General features: G+C 39.7%; 1 protein-coding gene and 1 long non-coding RNA gene across 6 annotated transcripts in view; one reads left to right on the top strand and one right to left on the bottom strand.

The window, feature by feature from the left end:
- GALNTL6 (polypeptide N-acetylgalactosaminyltransferase like 6) overlaps nucleotides 1–21,560 on the bottom strand; it is a 958,556-nt gene that overhangs the window by 188,361 nt on the left and 748,635 nt on the right. The gene's annotated exons all lie outside the window — the stretch shown is intronic.
- On the top strand, nucleotides 4,517–21,104 carry LOC122172351 (uncharacterized). Its single transcript, XR_006172593.2, has 3 exons — nucleotides 4,517–4,642; nucleotides 19,389–19,494; nucleotides 20,645–21,104. It is a non-coding gene; the product is annotated as an uncharacterized LOC122172351 (long non-coding RNA).

The following is a 21,560-nucleotide window of genomic DNA, read 5'->3' as shown; positions in this document are numbered from 1 at the left end:
GAAAGGATGCTCCACATCTCGTCCCTGTCAGATTTTGGAAGGCACTTCAGATTCTTCAACCTTGGGTCGAGTACTGTAACTACTTAGTGTTTTGTAAATTCACACTAAAACTAAATGGCAGACATATAATTGTGAGTATATGAAGTGTTTGCAATGAAATCCAAACCTACCCTATTTTGGTATCATTACTAACTTGAACCTCTGACCAACAGTGTCAAAAGCTTTGCTAAGGGATTTGGGAATGTGGGCCAATTTACAGATTTACATCAGTATGAGGTGAAATACAGTTGCAGTTTGAGATTCTTGTTCCATACTGTTCCTAAAAACCCGAAAGCAAAACTCAGGTTATGGGGGAAAGGAGATGAACCTGTATGGGTTGAAAGACTAAAACTGAAGAAATCATTCAGGTCAAATTGCAGAGTTTTGTGCAACTCCTGTAAGGATACACTCCTTTGAAACACCACAGTGAATCAATAATACAGCTTAAAGAATAAACAGCTCCTTAACTGTAGTTAGAGGTTTGTGAAGTCTCTCTCAAAATTTACTACTTTGGTAGAATTTGTCTGTATTCACTTATGCTTTTCCTAATCAGAAGTTTTGGGGAAAGAATACTAAGAAGTAAGGTGATGGAGCAAAGTGATTCAGAAATATTAATTATTTCATTAGGGTAAAATTGTTGAAATACTAATGACATTTATCATCTTACAACCATTCAATGCCATTTCTATGCTTTATCTGACCATTTCTTATATTGACTGGGCATTAAACGATACAAGATATTTTAACTTGAAAAAGGACTGCTAGATATATTTTCCCTGATGGTTTCAGATACTGTTACAGTTTCTCTAGCACTGACCGTTTTAACTGCTGCCTGTGGCACTGGAGTTTCATTTGTGATCTGTGAGCACTGGCAGCTGACATCACAGATTCAGTGACAACAAATACATCAAAAACAGAGCTTAAGCAACTCTTGCTTCTGAGTTATTCACTTTGCCAGAACTGGGCTATGCCCTATCCATTTTTGTTTTGTGCATTCTATGTTTTGTGCCTCATTAAAGAAGAAAAAAACAATGCATTCTAGGAGTTAAAAGATGTCTCAGTTTGTGAAGAAAACACTTGCAATAAGAAGAAATAGGAAAATCACTGATGTATTCTGTTTGGGTTATAAGGTTCTAGAAAAAGAATGAATCAGTTACTCAATAGTCATTTCACTCACCATTAGCTGGGCATGAATGTATAATAAACGCCATACTATCCCTAAAAGGTACTGGGGCTACCAAGTAGCCTACATCATGGGAATAGTGCACTGCCAGGAGGGAGACCCATCCTGAATTCCTACTCTTATTTTCCTAAGGTTGGAAGTTTATGCTATTGCAGTATGTTTATCTGGGGGAAAGAATGATTATATGAATTACAAGAATTATTATGACTATAATTTGTTTTTCTTGCACATATAGGGGAGCAGATCATAAGCCATTGTAAATGGGCAGAGCTCTGTTGACTCCAATGGAGCCAACATCAGTTTACACCAGCTGAGGATCAAACTCTATAGCATTTTGAATTAACGTATGTGGTAGTGACTTTTATATATGCAAGAGCTTACCTACACAGGAAAATTGACTAGAATAGCTATTCTGAAACAGCTTCCCATGTGGAAACATTTATTCTGGAATACGAGTGTTCTCACACAGAGCTATTCCAGAATAGCTATTGCACTTTAAATTCATACCATTCTTTATTCTAGAGTAACTTCCCCATGTAAAGAAGCCCCATTAGTTATTGTGGAAATCTTTTTAAATCTCTCCTCAAATGGAAGTCTTTCCATGCCTAGGTTCAGTTTGGTTGCCTCTCTCTGGGCCTTTCTACTATGTCCTTTTTTCAGACGGTGTGACCAAAAATGATAGCCAAGATGAGGACTGCCATTGGTTTAGATAAAGCCCATATAATACTGGCAGCATTACTCTATCCCAATGGTTCTCAAACTGTGGGTCCGGATCCCAAAGTGGGTCATGATCCCATTTTGATGGAGTTGCCAGGGCCAGCATTAGACTTGCTGGGGCTTGGGGCTGAAGCCGAAGCCGAAGCCTGAGTGCTTTAGCACAGGCAGCGGGGCTCAGGCTCTACCTCCCCTCCCCGCCCCAAGGGTCATGTACTAATTTTTGTTTTCAGAAGAGGCTGCGGTGCAACAAAGTTTGAGAACTGCTTCTCTATCCTTTTCTCAATCCAGACTATCATCAGTTTGCTTTTTTGATGGCCGCTATTCACTAAGCAAAGTTTTTCCTTAGGTCTTCTTGAGTTACTGTTAATTTAGAACCTATGTGTACGAGTATGATTGAGGTCTATAAAATCATGGCTGGTGTGCAGAAAGTAAATAAAGAAGTGTTCTTTACTCTTTCTCATAACACAAGAACTAGGAGTCACCAAATGAAATTAATAGGCTGCAAGTTTACAACAAACAAAAGGAAGTATTTCTTCACACAACGCACAGTCAAACTCTAGAACTCTTTGCCAGAGGATGTTATGAAGGCTAAGACTAACAGGGTTCAAAAAGAACTAGCTTAATTCATGGAGGATAGATCCATCAATGGCTATTAGCTAAGATGGGCAGGTCCCTAGCCTCCCAGAAGCTGGGAATGGGCAACAGGGGATGGATCACTGGATGATTAGAATCATAGAAGATTAGGGTTGGAAGAGACCTCAGGAGGCCATCTAGTCCATCCCCATGCTCAAAGCAGGACCACGACCAACTAAATCATCCCAGCCAGGGTTTTGTCAAGACAGGTTTTGTAAAAACTTCCAAGGATGGAGATTCCACCACCTCCCTAGATAACCCATTCCAGTGCTTCACCACCCTCCTAGTGAAGGAGTGTTTCCTAATATCCAACCTAGACCTCCCTCACTACAATTTGAGACCATTGCTCCTTGTTCTGTCATTTGCCGCCACTGAGAACAGCCTAGCTCCATCCTCTTTGGAACCACTCTTGAGGTATTTGAAGGCTGCTATCAAATCCCCCTTCACTCTTTTCTTCTGCAGACTAAACAAGCCCAGTTCCCTCAACCTCTCCTCATAAGTCATGTGCCCCAACCCCCTGATCATTTTTGTTGCCCTCTGCTGGACTCTCTCCAATTTGTCCACATCCTTTCCGTAGTGGGGGACCCAAAACTGGACGCAATACTCCAGATGTGGCCTCACCAGTGCCGAATAGAGGGGAATAATCACTTCCCTTGATCTGCTGGCAATGCTCCTACTAACGCAGCCCAATATACCGTTAGCCTTCTTGGCAACAAGGGCACACTGACTCATATCCAGCTTCTCATCCACTGTAATCCCCAGGTACTTTTTCTGCAGAACTGCTGCTTAGCCAGTCGGTCCCCAGCCTGTAACGGTGCATGGGATTCTTCCGTCCTAAGTGCAGGACTCTGCACTTGTCCTTGTTGAACCTCATCAGATTTCTTTTGGCCCAATCCTCCAATTTGTCTAGGTCACTCTGGAGCCTATCCCTACCCCCCAGTGTATCTACCTCTCCCCCCAGCTTAGTGCCATCTGCGAACTTGCAGAGGGTGCAATCCACCCCATCATCCAGGTCATTAAAGATGTTGAACAAAACCAGACCCATTACCTGTTCTGTTCATTCCCTCTGAAGCACCTGGCATTGGCCACTGTTGGAAGACAGGATACTGGGCTAGATGGATCTTTGGTCTGACCCAGTATGGCCATTCTTATGAGTAGTTCACATTGTTCCTTCCAATGCATATTACCAGTGCTTGTTTACATGTAATTTTATTAGAAATCATGCTGCCCAATTATCTAGCTTTCTTAGCTTCTTTTAAAGAGCTTTATAGTATCCTAGATTTGAGTAACCTAAATAAATTTGTTCCCTCTGGAAAGTTTGCTGTCTTGCAGTTCAACCGTCTTCCAGATCATTAATATATTAAATGATACCACTTCTACTTTGCTGGATTTAATTTCTACATATTACTTGAAAAGTGGAAAAGAAAAATCAAAACGAGTAACAAAACTGCATTTGCAAGGAAAAAGTAAAGCTGTCATATTTTAAAATAGATTTTTATAGAAGTTCCATATCCCTCATCAGAATGTTTTGTACTATGAAAACAATTTTCTTCTCTGGAAGAAGAGACGACCCGTTTCATAGAGCTGTTAACATGACCTACACAGAGAGTTGTGCTGACATTTAGATTGAGATATAGCAGAGCTTCCATGGTGACATTGCTGAAGGTTGAACTTGGCATGTTAGATGATATATGTCTATATACCATAGTATTTGAAATGTCTTCTTGTAATAGAAATATCACCTTTAGCATCAGTGACAATTAAGGAACTGTTACTTTAATATGACCCACACAATTATTTGGATATGATTTTTTTTCTATACTTTATCATGACATTTTGTATTTGCTAATATCTGGTATATGTCTGAGAGCAGTTAAAGGACTTTGATAGCATCTTTAATCCAGGGATTTCAAAACTTTTACCTCCTTCACAGGTTTAATTGGAATTTGTTAATCTTCTGAAATGCAGCTGCTTATAGGATGAAACAAACCAACTACCATACAACAGTAGCTGAAAACAGAAAGCACCGGAAAAATCGAACAGTGATACATCCAGTTGATATAAATTGTGGTACGTACATAGGTAATTATCTGAACTGAAATTTGACAATTGAGTTAATATACTTATTTTTAGAAAAAAAAGTTTCATGGGATATTTAATGGCCCCAAGCGTAAGACTCCTGGTTTTCAATATTACCCCAAAAATTTCACCATAAACACCACAATGCCTGCACCACCATACTGGTGCATTACTTGAATAGTGATGCATAGGGAAAAGTCATCCACTGAATCCCAATACCTCTTCTTGTAGGTCTCCCTTGTAAATATGGTCTTAGTCCAACCCAGGAATCTGCATGAGAAATGATGGCACCATAGCACAAGGTGGTGCAGATGTTACCAAAATCTCAAATAAATTGATTCTTGTTATAAATTCTGAATAAACTTTTATGTTACCAATGTGACCCTGTAAATTGCTGCTCGAACACCATATAGTGCTTATGACAGGTATTTCCGAAGTTTTTGGCAGTATTCATTGCCATATGTGCCACAATATCTCGGTATAAGAACATGAGCCAAGGATGGATTGGCAGCACTTTGAATTATTTTTGTTGGTACAAGTTACAAATTTAATGTCAGTTTAACATAGCTCACTTTACCGTAACAGATATGACAACGCAAGCATTTTTCAAAATCAAAGCAAAAATTCAAGGCAAGGCAGACTAAGTCAATTCCAAGCAGTCTGACCCTGAGAAAGTCTCCAAAGATATGCTCATTAAAGGAATGGGGGGTGAAGAGAAGCATTTTGAGTGCTGTGATATATGGGTTATTTTTGGTTGTTGGAAGATTAAAGCATGGCTCAGAGTACTGTCAGTTCTGCCCCAGCTAGTTAGATCATTGTATAACCATGTTTTCCTACTTTCCCAGGATCTCATAACAAGCCCTTATATTTGAAGAAATAAAGTTTCTTCTCTGGTGGTGGGGTGAGCCTCATGATTGTTCTCCTTGTTGTGAATTTTGCCTCTTTTACCAAGAGAAGCTCAAATGCAAAGCAATATTAAGGGAGCTCGTTTGCAGTGTTTTTTATCTTCAGAACAGAAAAGGAGACTTATTTACTTTGACCTGTGCTAAAATGAAAAAGAAAATGCCCTCCATGTCTCTGCTGCACACCTGTTTTTGGGTTCTTTTTGCTCGTTTAGTTCATGGGCAGAGGTTCATATGCAGACGAAGAGCCTTCAGAGTAATTTAACACCACAGTGTCCGTCAGTGCTCCAATAAGCAGAATTTCTCATTCAAAACATTGTTGGATTAAAATCAGGAGAGACCTTATTTAAAAAAAAAAAAAAAAAAAAAAACCCACACACAACCCATACATTGAAAGAGAAATCAGCAACAGCTCTTACTGGGAAGGGAATATAATTGTCTTTTCAGAAATTTCCTTTTGCAGTGACTATGTTCACTCCTCATTCAAATTTGGCACTTCACACTCAAGGCCAATGTTTCCCTACATGAATATGGACTGCAAAACTCCACACATTTCCACTGAGAGTTTCTGTCCAATTCTTCTTTTAAGGTGGGGGTGAGGGACAAATTTGCCCTTAAAAATGGCAAGAGGTTCAGCCCCTGAAAGCTGTTTGTCTTCCAAGATCTACATAGATTATGACGGAGTCTCATGATACAAGGACCTACCATTTGAAAGGACTGTGCCACCACACTGCCACAAAGTATCTCTCATTCTCCCAAAAGAAGGATTCAATGGTTAAGGCCCAAGACAATGGAGTTCAATTCCCTGCTCTCCCATGCACTTCTTGTGTGTGATCTTGAGCAAGTCACTTAGTCTCTCTATGCCTCAGTTCCCCATCTGTAAAATGGAGACTGTAGTTCTTCCCTACATCACAAGGGTGTTGGGAGGATAAATACATTAAAAAGATTGTGAAGCACTTTGAGATTTACTGATGAAACTGCCATGTACATTATTAACATTTATTAACAATTCCACGGTAGCCTGAAGATGTAGCATGTAGATGTGGTGTTTAGATGTTGCTTGTAATTATTAGAACTGGGAGCACTGGCTGTTGGGAGTCTGAAAGGACAGGAAACAGGAAGGAGGGGGAAGGAGTTGAGGAGGCTGAGTGACAGTTACAGAGGGTGCAGCAGCAGCTTAGTAAAGAGGTTTCTACTTTAAAAATAAAGTCCTGTGGAAGTTTGTTAGTACCTTGCCTGGTTGTTACAACAGTAGATAGGAAAAATGAGGTACAGGAAGGTGCCCACGGTACACACAGGCAGTGAACCAGCTGTGACACTGGCAGACCAGGTGCCAGTTCTTGCCAAGGCTTTAGACCTCAGCTGAGTCTGACAAATTCATTGCTGAAAAGAGTGTTTCATCTTGTGCCAGATTTATGTTACTAATTTACCTAGGGCATTAGGTGATTAGGCTGAGGCATGCAGGATTTTTAGGGGAGGAGATGACAGAGCACACCAAGTGTTTATTATTTTACTAATAAAGCTTTAAAACTTAAAGTAACAGTATATTACTATGGTTAAGATGGGCATTGAGCTAATAATGTGTTTAGCCTTTATGAAATGCTTCTAAGTTACTGCATGAATTAATCTCACTTATAATTTCATCATCATATGCTATAAGGTAATATTTAAGTTTATGCTTTCTAAATGGAAAAAAATGTTTGCTTTGAAACTGAATCCAAGCAGGAGGGATTGTCTCCTGCCCACCAAGAAGGCTCATCAAAACTAAATGAGCCATTTTGGGACATCATCATACAAAGACTTTGTTAATTGCCCCTTACACTCATGAAGAGGCCAGGGTCTGGTCTACACTATAGACCTATATCAATATAACTACGTTGCTTGGGTGTGAAAAAATCCGCACCCCCGACTGATACAGTTATACTGACTTAACCTCCATATAGGACATGCTATGTTGGCGGGGGAGCTTCTCCTGTCAATTTAGCTACTGCCTCTCAGGGAGGTGAATTAACAAAACCAACGGAAGAATTCTCCCCCATCAGTGTAGAGCATCTTCTCTAAAGCGCTACAGTGGCACAACTGCATCGGTGCAGCTGTGTTGATGCAGCAGTTTAAGGGTAGATATGCCCTACGTGGAAAAAAGCCTCAATCCCATCAGCTTGAAGGAGGAAATAGCAGCTGATAAACTTAAATCTTTTTTGCTGTTTGGACTCTCACAGGTTGCAACTATGAAACAGAAGCAGAGATCTCCAGGGTCAACCTGGTTTAGCCTTAAAAGACATTCAGAGCTGACAGATTACTACAACTCTATCACCTTTAGAAACCATAGACTAACTCATAGGTTTATGTAGGTTTGCTTGCTTTAGCCTTATAACAACTCACTTCTTGTCTTGGCTAATAAATCCTTAGGTGGTTCACTATAGGACTGTCTAGAACCTTTGCCTATGGTGAGAGATGTAAGGTACAAATTGACCTGAGGTAAGTGACCCGTCTCTTGGGACTGGGAGCAACCTGAATATTTTGTGATCTTTACTGTATAGCAACCATCTATCATTAAGTTCATCTTGCTGGGTGGCAATATGGACTGGAATGTCCAAGGGGATTGTCTGTAACTCCCTCCGCAATAAAACTGTTACAGTGCTTTAGGAGTTGACACTTGTTACTGTGTGATGGTTGGAACCCCATTCTGGGGTCCCACTGACCCCACCATCTTGGGTTCCCTTACTCTGTGCTGCTGTGACAGGCTCTTAAGCCCCCTTCTAGCGCGCGCACAACACACACACACACACACACACACACACACACACTTAGGGACACACCCAGCTATAGAATCACACAGAGTCTGCAATCAGCCCTGTGTGGGAGGACTCAGCTTGGAGATTGCCCAGCACTCAAGTGCACCCACCCTCTGAAGCGTAAACCCAAAATTATATTGTCTTGGGTTGTATAGAGATCTATACAGTGTAAGCTCATGACATTTGCCCTTCTCCCTCACTGTGGAAGAAGATATGCACAGATTTTTGCCCCCCCCCCCACCCAGTTATGAATTGCACAAAACTGGGTTTTAGAACAAACAAAAAACAAGTTTACAAAAGGTAAATTTTAAGTGATTATAAGGGATAGCAAACAGAACAAAGCAGATTACTCAGCAAATAAAAAAACCACACACACAAACTAGGCTTAATACATTAAAGAAATTTGTTTCAAATAGTAATTTCTCAGCCTAAATGTTGTTTTATGCAGGTTACAGAGTTTCTTGAAGGTAAACAGGTTACAGAGTTTCTTGAAGGTAAACTGCACCACTTGCAGCTTAAATCTCTAGGTAAACCCTTCACAAGCTGACCTTTCTTGCCTGGGCTCAACCCCTGCCTCCCCGATCTTAGTTCCTTTGTTTCTTCAGGTGTTTTCAGCAGTCTTCTTTCTTGGGTGTGGAGGCATGGAGAAGAGCCATGATTAACTCATTCCACAGCCTTAAACAGGATTTACATATGGCAGGAATTCTTTGTTTCCTGGTTTGACCCACATCCCCTTCCAATGGAAAAATACCAGAAGTCCAAAATGATGTCCAGTACCAGGTGACAGGATCACTTGACCCTGCAGTGTCAAAGCAGCATACCAGGAAATTTCTCAGGAGAGAGGGAGGGAGGGAGGGAGATTAGTATCTTCAAATTCCTATTGTTCTTCCTTATGGCCCATGCAAGCTGTTTGCCTGCTATCTGGTGGGTGTTCCCCAGCTGCAAGCACTTTTGTAATCGCTACATAGTCCTAGGGTGACCAGATGTCCCGATTTTATAGGGACAATCCCGATATTTGGGTTTTTTCTTATATTGGCTCCTATTACCTCCCATCCCCGTCCCGATTTTTCATACTTGCTATCTGGTCACCCTACATAGTCCATATTCTTAACTTTAGATACAGAAATGATACATGTATAGAAACAGGATAATCACATTCAGTAAATCATAACCTAATGATATCTCACATGACCCATCTTGCATAAAACATTAGTTATGCCATATTCACATCATAACAATATTTCTATGAAGACTATGGGGTATAATGTCACAAATGCATTGGTGAAATTTAATTATAGAACATACCACCAGTTTGGGGTGTCTGACCTGCTTCTTGATAGTCTACCTTGAGGTTGGCACTCATGGTCATGAGCCAATCCAGACCGCATGACACCAGCCACATCACTGAAAAGGTACACAGTATGCCCACTACAATATAGCAAAACTACAACAAGTGGCGGGGAAATTTCCAAAAATTTGGAATTATCAGAAATTTATTACTCTGGAGAATTCCATCAGGTCCCTTTGGCCCTGAGAGAGACCTTCCAGTTCACATCTCCTGATTATCATTACCTTTTGACACACGGTTATGCCTTGTCCCAACTGTGTTAGTAATTCTATCACCATCTCTTTTCCGCCACAACACACACACAGTATGCGTCTAGCGTGATATGCATCAAAATTAGTCCTCAGGGTTCCCAATACCAATCTCTAAAAGAAAGCTTAGATTTCCAGCAAAATGTTATAGCATAGAGGGATCAGACAACACCTGAGGAATTATTCTACTTTAACTGGTGCTAAGTGCCAGAACCCTCAAACTACAGCCAAATTTTCTCAGTGCGAAATTCAGTCATTTTGTCCATTCATACAGCAAGTGTTTGAGAGTAAGAGAAGGAAGGAGAAAGATGCCTAGGGTTATTAGGAAAGATATAGTTTGGAAACTATGACTTCCTTTGAGGTTACAAGATTTTTTTAAAATATATCTAGAGCGAGAGGGTGAGAGCAAAAGCGCATGAGTGCACACACACTAATTTTTGCAGCTAGGATATGGAACACTTTAAAATACTCCCCACACTTTACATATCTTCTTCACAAATCAATCCTAGGATCCCCCTTCCCTCAGCTTCCTCCCTCAACACACTGGGTGCAGAGAACTGGGGATAGGCTCTCTGCAAAGCCTGTCGTTGTCACTGTGAACACCAACCAGAGGAGGTTAGTAGAATGAGAGAACACAGGACAGAATTTTTTTTCTTGGATTCATGTTATCCCAAGAATACAATTTAGTACAATTTTAATTGTTATAAATACACTTTACTAAATTGCACGAAGTGGGTTGAATTATTGCTGTGATGAGGAGAACATACTTTTTATAAGCTTCACTAAAGAACTTCAGAATATGCGGTTGCTGCTGAGTTTAACTTCAGTGAGGAAGAGACTGTAAACATTAAATCAGGGGGGTGACTGGATTAACACAAAGAGCAATTTGAAAGAGAAGGAGGTAACAAGAAACAGTATTAATATTGATTTATTTCACTCTGTATATCAATGAGGTGGAAGGAGGACTGGCAATAAAGTGATAAAATATGCTGGCAATACAACATGGGGGGGATGGTCAATGCAAACAAGAGTCAATAAAATAAATAAAATAATTGCAAACTGATTCTGCAACCCTTATTCATGCAGCAAGACATACTCAACCAAGTAGGCTCATTGACGTCCGTGAGTAAGTGCTGCTCAACAGGAGTAAGGTTTGGAGAATCTGTTCCATAATGACTTGGATATAAATGAGAATGGTCAGATGTGGCTTATGCAGTTCAGTATATTGAAAACTAAAGTGATGTTACAGTTGTAACAAAGCATGAGGGGGAGGGATAGCTCAGTGCTTTTAGCACTGACCTGCTAAACCCAGGATTGTGAGTTCAATCCTTGAGGGGGCCACTTAGGGATCTGGGGCAAAAATCAGTAGTTGGTCCGGTTAGTGAAGGCAGGGGGCTGGACTCGATGATCTTTCAGGGTCCCTTCCAGTTCTAGGAGATATTATTAGAAGAACGTACTCTCAATGGTTATAGAACGTGAATAGGAGAAGCAGCAAGATTGAGGAGAAGCAAAACTCAAACAGTATGTAATAGCAGCAAAAAATAAAAATTCCAGGAGTCCAACGAGTTAATAAGACTTGGAAATTTTTTTTTTAATATTGTATAAGGGATTCATGTGTGGAGATAGGAAGCATAAAATAACCAATGCATCAAGATCTTCCAACAACTGATTTACATGGGGGTACCCTAAACTCCAGGAAGTGATTAAGTCACTTCAAGAAGAACAGCCTTAACCAAAAAAAAAAAAACAGTACCTCTGATAGGGGAATTAATAGAATCAACAAGTTGTACCAGCCCAGTATTAAAGGCACTTCTGGAAACACTGTACTTATTTATTTCAACGTTTTTGCATCTAGTCCAAGCTCTAGGCAATTTAATTAACTGATAACTGACAATGTTTCATACAAAAATTAAAAGACCTATAACTCAAAGACATAATCCAACCTAGGGATAGTAAGCAGCAATTTGAAATTAAGTCAAGTATTCAGGAATCTACGAAGACCTCTACATTTGCCTCTTGATGTCTCAGATCACCCCAGCTTTAGTGAGGCCACATTCTAACTTGTTGTGAACTGATCTTTTTCATTATTAAAAGAATATCTTAGAAATGGGGAAGATGCAGAAAGGGATAATTAGAATAATCTAAAAGGGTGAAAGACCTATAGTCCAAAGAGTTGGAAAAGATGGGTCTGTATTCCAGGGGGAAGGGGGAGAGAGAAGGAGATCACGAGGGATCCAGATTAATAAGAAAATAGCTAGTGTAGATATCACTGCACAGAGCTATCTGAGCTAGGGTCTAATACAAGAACAGAAGGGCATGAATTTCAGATAAGAAAGGCCTGACCTAAAAGGAAAGTATGCAGAATTTATTTACACCAAGACATTAATATATGGAATAAACCACCACAGGCAGCAATAAAAGTATCTATTGTAAAATAATGTGCTTAAGGAAGAAGTCTGAAAACAACTGCCAGGTCAAAGGAGAGAAAAAAAGACCTAGATAGGACAGAATCAGGCCAGGAAGCCTATGTTCTTACAATCTGTATAGGAAACATGGAGATTTTATTCAAAATAATAGCAGGTGTATAAAGCTAACTCAATAAATAATTAGGATTATACATTTCTTTATGACCCTGAAATATCTGTGAAATGGTGCATCAGCTGAAATGATTAATATATCTTTAATACATTGCATTCCCAGACTGATAAATGCAACCCCCCCCCCCACTACTATCTAGATTATGGGTAGGTGAACCAGCCCTCACAAAAACTTGTTCATTCCATACAGGAATAAAACTATTCCTGAATTAAACCTGAATCCTTTTAAAGGGTTGGATGAGGGACACTCTCCCCTGATAGACATTCCTGCCCTTCTCTAGATGAAGTATCTAGTCAGTTTTCCTTCCAACAGACTTCTCTTTTTCCATGAGGTGCCTCTTCCGCTTACTTTTCCACAGCATTACTCTCCTTCTTTATGATTCCTCCCATCTTCTCTACAGCAATCTCTTCTATGTTAAGCGCTCTGTGTGGTCATGAGCATCAAGCTATGATTTTGTTAGCACTGAGTCAACTATTGCGTGTTTTAGGTAGATGAGTTTGTCTGCATGAGAGTGTTTTACTGGCTAGACATAGTTAGACTGGTGAACCCCCTTATATGTACAGTGGGGGAGGAGCCTGGCTCTACTTCCAGCTGTGAGGAAATAGGGAAAGATCAGGGCTTCAAACTTCCTTGATGTAGGAATTGCACTGCTGAGCTGGCTCTGTATAAGGTGGAACGACCTTGTTTTACTCCCTTCCACCACAGCAGTATTCCTTCACGTGCTGCTGCTTTCTTATTGGTGAAGAGGCTTGATGTGTCCCTTTCTTCCCTTCACCCATATCTGTCACTAGTTATGTGGGAAAGGTACAGTATATGGACATGTTTTTAGCAAGCTGAATTTACCACCTCTGAGGCACAAGCTTGGCAAAAGCTTCATCATATATGCAAGGTTTATGAATTGCACTAGCAAAAAAACTGATTAATGGTAACCTCACCATATTGCTTTTTTGCTGACCAAAAGATTGTAACAATTAGTTTAATATAAAGCATGGTTCAAAGCAAACAGTATAGGACCTTCCAAGGAACTAGGAAATTCATGATGTATATTACTTATTTCATCAGTCTTCTCAGAGTATGAGCAGAGTATGAGCTTCTCTGGGCATGATTCTGTATGTTTTACCCTGGTGCATAATGGAAGTAACTTTACAGTTGTCAAAGGAGTTACACAGATATGTAAAACTGGGATGAGGTTTGAATCAGGCTGCTGCTCTTTCAGTTCTATCTGATTGCATTACATTTAAGCAAGAACTCTTCATAGCTAGTTGGCTGAGGGAAAATATCAGATGCAGAGAAAACAATGGTAGGGTGTTCTGCCCTTACGAGAGCCATTTCAAAATTCTATCTAAATATTAATATCAAACAGCATTTTAATTACCACCATTTAATGCCAGATCCTAATGGCTCCCCTCCCCAGATTTGTGCTAAGGAAGGCAATCAGATAAAGCTCCTGCTGTGTGTACTCACAGCTCTGTTCATGGGCCTGAAAAATACATATTTGCTGACTTTACAGAGGAAATCAGGGATTTTAATATTTATGATGCTGTGAATATACCACAGATTATTGCTATCCTCAAGTGCCTTCACACAACCTTAAAGAAAGAAATATAATATTCTCTTAGTATCAGGCAAATGCTGTAATACAAAAAAGTGTATCTTAGCATTCCCACTCTCTCAAGTAGGTTGTACAGCCTGGAGGAGCAACCACTGAATTACAAGCTCAACAAGTTATCAACGGAATGTCTGAACCCCTTCTGTGCCTGCCACAAACCTGACACATACACGACAAATGAGCATTTAAGCCTTAAAGGTGACCTGAGTGGGGAGGGAAAAGAGGGGAAAAAATAGCTTGAGCCTTTGTTTTGCTTCCTTTGATGTTAAAGGCGGCCTGACCATGGTTGTTTTATTTTAACTTAAATAAAAGTTATGGTTATGCTGATTTTATTGTCTTTCTGGCCATGAAAAATTCTATGATGGTGGCAGAACTAGTGAAATGTCATAACAAGAGTCAGAAGAGTGAAAGATGAGTGTCTGAGAGGAGAAGGGATTTGTAATCAGATTGATTAATGTTCTTCAGGTCAAATCCTTGGCCCCATTCTAGCCCCTTTATACTACTCTAAAATTTGCCAGGGACCAGGCTGGTTCCTAGCTGACCCCAAATTCCAGGGGCCACAAAGCTGGCATACAATCCTTGACTCTTTTCCCACTGAGGGCCTCAGCCTCCATCAGCATAGAGAACAACAGAATGGGATCAAGAATAGAAGCATGGATCCTGTTAGGCAAGGCAGATCACCACTAATTTGGGCCACCGAGAAAAGCCTGTAAACTACATTTTAAAATCAAGAATTCTCAGTGAGTTCGGACTGCGTGTGAATGTTTAACCAAGAAATAGGAGATGTGATTTGAAAATCACTTCTTTTGGCCAGGCATCCACCACTGATTCTCACCTTACCCTTCAAACTCCAATACAATACACACAGTCACACATTTTAATTTAAGGAGGTTGAACAAGTGCTAACAAACTGCATATACAACATAAATCTTTCACTACCGTATCCCTCATCAGCCCATACCCTCTCCTTAGTTTGTAATCCCACGCTGAATTAAATCTAATGTAGCTTCTATGGGCCAAATTCAGCTCTCAGCTATATTTATGTAAATTTTGGATAATTCCTTTGAGCCCCTCAGGGAACAGACATTTTATTTGACTATCAAGCTCCATAGCACTGTATAAATACAGCTAATGAAGATAGGGATTCACTATAGTAATTAAGATGTTAGCCAGCATTCTATCTGTAATAATAAATAATAAGTCAATAGGTAATTACTAATAAGTCTGTTGGAGTGGACATTTGGTTTATGGTAATGGCACTGTATTGGGATTCAGGAGTTCTATTTCTGGCTATGCCAGACTTCATATATGACCTTCAGCAAGTCACAGGTTCTCCGTGCCTCAATTCCCCAGCTCAAAAACAGGAATAATGATATTTTGCTACCCACAGGGATGTTGTGTGTATAAATTCATTAATGTCTGAGGTGTTCAGATACAAAAGTGAAGAGACCATAGAAAGCCTGTAAACAAATAAAATTCAGATTTTTGAAGGCCAGAAAGGAAAAATACAATCATCTAGTCTGATCTCCTGCATAACATATCTTATATAATTTCACCTAGTAATTCCTGCACTGAGCCCAAATAAGGGTAGGAATATCCTCTTTCCAAGAATTTGTAGACAAACCAGTTTGGGATATCAGGCTTTGTAATAATATAAACTTCTTGCTATTTCCTTTTACTTTCATTATCTTAAATTCTAATCCTAGTTCAGTTGAATTTAATGGTAAACTGAGTTCAACTGGCAATGGTTCAGACTTAGGCCTGGTCTACACTAACCCCCCAATTCGAACTAAGGTACGCAACTTCAGCTACGTGAATAACATAGCTGAAGTCGACGTACCTTAGTTGGAACTTACCGCGGTCCAGACGTGGCAGGCAGGCTCCCCCGTCGACTCCGTATACTCCTTGCGCCGAGCAGGATTACCTGAGTCGACGGGGAGCACTTCTGGGTTCGATGTATCGCATCCAGACAAGACGCGATACATCGAACCCAGAAGTTCGATTGCCTGCCGCTGAACCAGCGTGTAAGTATAGACAAGCCCTGAGAGACTAAAGACCAAGTGGAGCAGAGTAAGCAGAAGAACAAGTCTCCCCAAGGTTTCACCAATCTGTATCAACTGAGTTGTGGCATCCACAGCTAGGGGGGTCTCTCGGTCTATTCAGCCTAGTACCCTTGGCACTAACAACTGGTCATCTGACTTTTGATGTGGACATCTGGAGTGAAATCCTAGCCCCAGTGGGAAATCCCCTCCCAATGAGAGTTTAGCCATTGACTTTAATGAGGTCAGGATTTCAGACATGTTCACTAGGAACTGGATTGAGAACACCAACTCATATCTGTTAGGCTAGCAAACTGCCATATCATAGTAACAGCTTTCAGTTGAAAAGTTCCATGTCCCATTATTTCTCAGCAAACACTGAGCATACATGAATCCAAGATGGCCTTCAAAGTTTTAAATGTCAGACTAGATCTAGTCTGACCAACTATATACCACAGTCTATTAAATTTCACCCCAAAACAACGAGGAGTCCTTGTGGCACCTTAGACTAACAAATGTATTTGGGCATCAGTTTTCGTGGGCTAAGACCCACTTCATCAGATGCATGGAGTGAAAAATACAGTAAGCAGTATATAGATCACAGCATTTTCATGTGCTGTGATCTATATACTGCTTACTGATTTCATATAACATGTCTGAAATCCTGACCTCATTAAAGTCAATGGCTAAACTCTCATTGGGAGGGGATTTCCCACTGGGGCTAGGATTTCACTCCAGATGTCCACATCAAAAGTCAGATGACCAGTTGTTAGTGCCAAGGGTACTAGGCTGAATAGACCGAGAGACCCCCTAGCTGTGGATGCCACAACTCAGTTGATACAGATTGGTGAAACCTTGGGGAGACTTGTTCTTCTGCTTACTCTGCTCCACTTGGTCTTTAGTCTCTCAGGGCTTGTCTATACTTACACGCTGGTTCAGCGGTAGGCAATCGAACTTCTGGGTTCGATGTATCGCATCTTGTCTGGATTTTCATGTGCTGTGATATATATACTGCTTACTGTATTTTTCACTCCATGCATCTGATGAAGTGGGTTTTAGCACACCAAAGCTTATGCCCAAATACATTTGTTAGTCTAAGGTGCCACAAGTACTCCTTGTTGTTTTTGCTGATAACACAGACAATGTGCCATAATACACTTTAGCTCTTGGAGCTGCATACACATCTAAAGAGTGTGTGGTATGACTAGACATCATTTTTCACCCAGTAAAAATACATAATATTTAATGTATATGACCCAAATGTAAAGCTATGTAGATATTACAGCGATGGGGTACAGTACAAATGATTTAGCCAGACAAAATAAGTGTGCTTTGTTAATCTCTTGCAGCATTCTGATCAGCTCAGTCATCCCTCACCTTACCCAGGCCCTCTCCCTACATCTAGGCTTTCCCTTGCAGGTATTAAGCCTATAGACACGAGTCCCAATCCAACAGATTTCTTCAGTTCTATCAGTTTAGTCCTCCTCCCTAGGTAGTTGCAGGATGTATTACAGAGAGCAGCGGTCTCCAGAGCAGAGCTATTAGCTTTTCTTGTGAGGCATCTGGAAGTCACACATCCTGCCATGACCTATTAGGGCATAGGCTGGAGGCAGAGAGAGAAGCAAGCTTGCAGGTCAAGATGTTTCAAGGAGCAGAACTCTGCTCTAGAGGCAGCTCCTCCATAAGGTTAGCTTCTTGTGGATTGTCAGAACAGAGTACCTGTCTGAGGGACCTAAGGGGGCCTTGTCAGGCTTGAAGTCCTACTAGGAAAGGTTAAAACTCCCAGGAAACCTTGGAGGCATAATTGACATTCCCTCAATCCCCCATTTTCTCCCACTTTACTGCTCACCCCATATATAACTGGTCACTGTCTCTCTCTCACTCTCTGACACTTACACAATTTTTTCCCTTTCCCCTTGCACCTCCTATGGCTCCCTTCTCTTCCCTCATTACCCACTGCCTAAGAGGAGAAAAAGTCTAGATACTCCTCCACGACAAACCTATGGGTCATCAGAAAAATGTATGGTGTATACTTGCGTTACACTAGAAAGTTTTAACCTAAATACCTAGAATTAATTTTGAGTCAATACAATTAAGAGTGTTGAGACTGGAAAATTCATTGTGCTATAGCAGGAAACTATAATTATAATTTCTAAAGGAAACTGATCTTACTTGCATGGAAAAAAAAAAGCAAAGCAGGTCCAGAGCAAATAGGAGTTAGCAACTATTGTCAGATAACACATGATCTATGATAACATATGAGACTGAAAGCTTCTAAGGCAAGAGCCAGAATCTTGGATTATTAAAAACATATGATAAATAAACTAAATATTAAACCAATAGTAAATTAAGTAATTTACTATAAAATTTTAAGTATTAGGTTTGCAGGTGGTTATACCTATTGTGAATTACAAGAGACATCAGAAGCAGTTTTGAATTAACAACTATATACCCTGGGTTGGTGTGAGACATTTGTATTTGTGGGATAAAGAAAAAGGCTTAACTGTGAATTATTGTCTTTTGAATCATACTGATATTTCAGTAATTAAGTAATTGTTTAAGTTTATAACTTTAGAATTATTTTTGGCTTAACGTTTACTAACAGTCATGTAATTTTGAGTTGACTGATGCATTGATAAGGATTTGTGTTAAGGATCCATAGAGCCATACTAGTATGTAAATCACTTCCTTAGAGTAGTAAGTTGACAAATTTGTGATAAGAATTTATTATGATTGAATCTATTACTTCTTAATAAAGTTTTAACAGCCTGTTAAATTCCTTCATTTAAATTTTGTACTCCATAACATGTATCCAACTTTTATTTCACTTTCCGTAAATTCCTAATTACATTTACATTCCATTTTGATTAAGAAAACTGATACATTTATAAGAATTCTCAATTCGGTACATTAACAAAACCCAAAATTCAATCAACTTATGAGAAGCCTGATTAATTACAATTACTTAACTATTTCATACTGTATTTATCTTAATTGTCTCACTTTACAATACTGCACATTCTAGTATGGTGATTTTATAGTAGTATTTAAAATAAACATTCTTCTAGTGCACAGATAACCACTCTGGTACTGTTGCTTACAGATGATGTATGCTGTCAGTGAAATAAATAGTTTAGCAATGAATGGAGTGAAGCAAGACCTAGTTTTCATTAACACCACATTGCAATATCTTTATAGGTTACAACCTGCAAGCAACAAGCAAGGCTGGAAACATAGCAGTATGTTATAGGGATGAGTTAGACTTTGTGCAAAGGATCCAAGGAACTGAACAGCTGCATTTCATGTAAGTGATTTTTAAGATTCAAATCTCTCTCAAACAGCATTTGTGCAATAGAACAGAAAACATTACTGCTTCATTATTTGTCAGAAATTTAAATGTGATTAGTTATGCTTGAGTACCAGCCATCACTTCTCAGAGAAGAGCCCCAAGAGCATCAGTAGCAGGCTCAAAGGTAGTTTACCGGTACTGGGAAAAGGCCACCTAAGGCTCTCTTCAATCAGAATGGTAACCCTGCTGAGTTGGAGTAGACATGCAAGTAACCGCCAATAACAAGAAAATTTATGGTCATTCTCTCTCTCTTCCTCCCCCACACCCCCTTCTTCTGCTATATTTTTAGTGCTTTTCAAAAAAAGTCTAGGAGTTGCTGATTGCAATTCTGGAGTGAAATATATTTACTCATTTCAAAGAATCATTCTGCCAATTGATTATTGTTTTATAATCACTGAATTCTACTAATTTCTGATGCATTCTTCCCAGGTTGAGTCTCCAGATGGATTAGAGCTGGCTATGCTGGGTTTCTGCCACCCCTCTTGCCCCTGCAGAAACCCTCAATGCAAGGGAAATGTGGGCAGCATGCCCCAGAAAAAGAGATGTGACGTGCTCCTGACTGGCAATTCCCAGCAGCCTGACCTATTCCTGGGGGGTGTAGTCGGGTGGGTCCAAATTAGGGTCGCCCTCAGAAAGTAAGGGGTGTGAGAGGAAATAGAGGGGCTGAGGCAGGAGGAGAGGATGCAGAAAGGAAAGAAGAGACTAAAAATGTTAAGAGCAGTTGTACCGAGTCTGTAGAGCACTAAACATTCCCAAGCTGGAGATAAGTAGCCTTTGTAGCGTACAGCTAGTCAGCTTCTTTCAAGTGGGGCAAATCCTTGGTTGCACCGAATTCAACGTGAGCTTTCCTGTTGATTTCAATGGGACCAGAAAGTGGTCCTGTGTGTTCAAAAAGATTTTCTTGTTCTCCAAGCCTGTTCTATCAATTCAAATATTCCCTGAGTTCATGCTAAAGGTGGTTGCGGCAACATATACATGCACCCAAAGAAAAGGAAAAATATATTTCCAAATATGTATATTTAGTAATTGATGTTAAGTTTAGTAAATAATTTTCACCATCTACAAGTAAAATTAGTAATGTTTATTCCTCTAAATCATATTTTAGACACCTATAGCAATTTCTGAGGATCTCCGTGATTTATGAGCATTAGTAAATTAAGACTGAACACCTCATGAGGTACAGAAGAATTGTTTTATAGATGAGGAAACCAAGGCACAGAGAGGCACCATGGTCCCAAATATTAGATCATGACAGAGTCAAGAACAGAACCAAGATCTCCTGACTCCCACTCCTGTGCTTTAATCACAAGACCACCCTTTCCTCCCGGTTAGTAATAGCAGCCTTTTGTTTATATTAAACTAAACAATTCAGTTACCCATTAATGTACTTACTTTATTTATGGCACTTACAGGATTTTCTTATAGTTTTATTGATTAAAATTTACTAAGTAATTTCCTGAAATATTACTACTTAATAAAGTAGTAATTGCTTTACTGAGAATTTTTTTTTCTGTTAGTATAAGCCTGATGTTCTTTACTGACTTATGCCTGAGAGGCAGTATATAACTGGATTGGTTTGGGTTGAGAGTTCACCTCAGGAGTCTGTGAGGAGAGCAGATATGATGATATAAACATTTTTAGTTTAGAATCTTTAAGGAAGACTTTTTTTTTTTAAAATCAAAGAAAGTTTTTTTTCCAACATTCAATTTTCAGTGTTTTTTAATCTGTTTTTACTTTTTTCTAATACTTAATTTTAGGGCAAGTGGCAAAAATGAAAACATTCATTTTAAGGAGGAATTAATTCTGACACCCTAATAGCAATCATTTAAATGTCAACATACTTATTGTTTTGCTAATCAAGCACATGAGAAAGGAAAGGCATGATCTCATACTGAAGATTATGCATAATTGACTGAGTTTCATTTCATTTTGGCATCATGTGTAGGTGGAGCTTGGGATAGTACCACCATTTTTCTCTACAATGTGCTCCTATCCCTCCTCATCATCACTACTACTCCCCA

The sequence above is a fragment of the Chrysemys picta genome, chromosome 5 (genome assembly GCF_011386835.1).
Source record: "Chrysemys picta bellii isolate R12L10 chromosome 5, ASM1138683v2, whole genome shotgun sequence".
Taxonomy (NCBI): Eukaryota; Metazoa; Chordata; order Testudines; family Emydidae; genus Chrysemys; species Chrysemys picta.
The sequence above is the reverse complement of the archived record's forward strand: the minus strand, read 5'-3'. Positions and strand labels throughout refer to the sequence as shown.